Source organism: Solanum tuberosum, unplaced genomic scaffold (assembly GCF_000226075.1).
Source record: "Solanum tuberosum cultivar DM 1-3 516 R44 unplaced genomic scaffold, SolTub_3.0 scf00038, whole genome shotgun sequence".
Taxonomy (NCBI): Eukaryota; Viridiplantae; Streptophyta; class Magnoliopsida; order Solanales; family Solanaceae; genus Solanum; species Solanum tuberosum.
In genome coordinates, this window is record NW_006238966.1 from 38726 (window position 1) to 42222 (window position 3497).

Here is a 3497-nt window from a genome sequence, read left to right on the forward strand (position 1 = left end):
GAATATTTATCTTAATTACACTTACTATACGTATTCTATTCTTTGTAAAATTTCTTCATAGACTAAGATTTCTCATCTTATTGGTTGAAATTTTATATTTTTGCTTCATTGCTATTTTTTGCTCAATATTTGCTAAATTTTAATGAATCATGCTATGTCATCTATATTGAGAAGCTTGGTACATACAATAGATTTCTTCTAAGGTGATTCTACACACTCAATTTTAAATTCATAAAATAAATTCTCCTCCTATTTTATTTCAATTTCTTTTATGATATATAATTTTCTTAGATTAAATTTGTTCAAGAATATGATTAATGATTGATATTGTGCAACTTTGAAGAATTTAGGAATGACTCGAATGAACTCTCTTTAGTTCTTCTTGGAACTCAAGGTGCTACATCTAGTGACCTTAACACTCAAGAAATTTTAAATTCCTCGGTAAAATCCTACTCACAATGAAGGATGGTTCGAGTCTTAGCTCAATTTTTTTTGTGGTGTTACAATATGTCCCCCTTGGGAGACGACTGGACTGGGTATGAAATGAGGTTACTCTTACTAAGGTTTGAGTATAATGGTATGCTCTTACAATACTCAAGCTTAGTACTCTAACAACTCCATTACAAAAAGGACCTCTGAAAAGATATCTCCCATACTCCTTAGAACTCATTACTATCTTATTCTCGAACACTTGACTTGATTTCTCATCTTGCCATCTCCCCCTTAGGTCTAAAGTTGACACTTGAAAGTTATGGACCTATTCCATCATCTCTAACTGGTCTACATCCTCTTTTACTCTAATACTGGGGAGAAGTTTATCTCTTGACTACCGAACTCTCCATAGCAGGTACTAAGACCTTTTTCTAAGGTGTTTCTCTTAACCTCTTAATGCTCTTACTACTCTTGTGACTTAGCCACACTTCTCTGCCCTTATCTAAAGGTTAGGGTCTCTCACTTGCACCACTCATATTTATTGCAGCTAATCACCTAAATTCCTCACCTACTCAATGTCAAGTTTTCCAGATCAAATCTCAAGACTAACATCATCACCCTTATGTTGCCATTCTTTTGATCATGACACTCATCTCAAATTCAAGCTTAATATTTATTACTAAACCCGAATATCAATATGATTGCTCGCCTACTATACTAACTCACCACTACTATGCATAATTTTAGAAACACTCGTCAACTAAGACCTTATGACAAGTAGTCAATCCTTATCTCTCAGTCTCTACACTCACAAATTACCATCACATTCCACTTCACAACTTAAGTACTATTTACTCACTTATTATACATCATTACTTAATCGTTTCTATAACCTTTGAAACATCATGGCCCTCTCAAACAATTCATAAGCCTAGCTTAGATCTATCACTTCACGAATAGTTTTGCTCTTCTATTCGACACTTACACTTGGTCATTACCTACACAATGACACTTCATGACAAACTCCTTTCTAGCTAAAACACACTCTACCTCCTATGATGAAATCTTCACAACTCATCACTTCTTAGTCTACCCATAAAGGAAAACTCCTCATTAATAACTTACTAGGTGTATGACTATAGTAACATAGCTTGTCAAAATACCCTCTCTCTTTCTTAGATTACTAAAGCTCTAATACTTTCCTCTAATTCTGGGTACTTTCACTACTACTTCTCATGATATCGTAACTCATGTTACCTTTTCGAGCAAAAATACTACCCAAGCTCTAATCATACTTCCTCATAAGGATCTTAGCTGTAACAAGGCTTAAGGAAGAGAGTACAACTTACTTTTAGCTCAAATGCATGATTCATATAATTATGAGTGCATTCCTTTGAAACTCAACACTTAAATCACTCATGGGCTCCTCTCAAGCCCCTCTGGTGTCTCATGACTTTTTCAAAACTCTTGCTAAGAACAACTCATCGATAAAGGACTGACTTTAATGTTCAACCACCTCTAGTATAAGGGGTAGTCGAATGAATCTGTAAAACGCACGAGTATGAATGAATCTCTATGACTTAGCTCAATTGAACGATTGAGAGTATGAAAGAAAGGAAATTTTTCTTAAATGTCTGTAGTCCCTCATTTATAGAAGTGGCCCCTTACAACCATAAATAAGATCCTACTTGACATGGCTTCATAGACACCCTAGGACACTTGAACTCTGTGCTATAATACCAAGTTTGTGATGATCCGAGTCTATACCCAGGACGTGGCCGGTACTCGAGAACCATTGTTGGTCCCCAAGAGAACCCTCATCCTGGCTGACTATAAGCGGAAGACTAACTCAAGCATACAAAAGCTTAAAAACCGAATTCAATTCAAATACTCAACTTTAAAATAATTTGAACAATACTGAATAGATAACTCTGAATAAAAATAATATATTCAACTCGCCATAAATATGCAACTTAAGTCTTTAAAACATTTAACAAAATAAATGAACAAACTTCTGAAACTCTACTGTCTATCTATGAACCCTCCAACTAACAAAGATGGAAGTCGGGACAAGACCCATGACATCCTAACAACTGATATAACTGAAAGTACAAGTGGAACCCTCCGAAAACAAGGAGGCTCATCATAGCTAACTCGAACTGCATGCGACATCCTGACAAAACTGAAAGTAAATGGAATCCTCCGAAAGCAAGGAGGCTAATCATAGCTAACTCGAACTGCATGTGGTATCAACGAAACGCCTGTTGATGATCCTGAGTACCTGTATCTGCATTATGAAACGATGCAGGCCAAATGGCTCAGTACATGGAATGTACGAGTATGTAAGGGGAATTCTAAAGAATAAACATAAGCTTGAACTGATGGAAAAGAAACATACTTACCTCTTCTTAACTCACTCAACTCAACTCAACCCAACTCAAAGAAACATAGTCCAACTCAACTCAGAGAAAATAGGCTCAACTCAATGATGAGATATTCAACTTAGTGAAATAAGGCTCAACTCAATAATATGATATTCAACTCAGTGAAATAATACTCAACTCAGTAATAAGATATTCAACTCAGTGAAATAAGGCTCAACTCAATAATAGGACACTCGACTCTGGGTAATCAAACTTTGGATACTCAACTCAATATAAAGCAATAATAAGAGATGCAATATATAGAAAGCTCTTAAAAGAGTAGAAAGCAACTCAATGTATTTAAGAATACATTATACTCTGTGTGTATGCAAGGATACAAAATAAACTTTGTTTGTATATGAAAATACAAAATAAACTCTGTGTATATAAGAATAAAAAATATCTCTGTGGGAGTTTCTCTAACCGACAACCATCACTATGAGCTATGTGATGATACATCGTCTTGCCTCACACTACCAGGGCCGTCCTATACCTTGCCGGGGGGTATAGAACCTACTACTAAGTGGATCCACTAGTCTATGCTAAAATCATTAAGGAATCATCTAAAAAGTGTGACCTTTTTCTACCAATGCTGGCTACAGAGGCGTATCCAGAGGGGGTGCCGTGCGTTCACGCGAACCC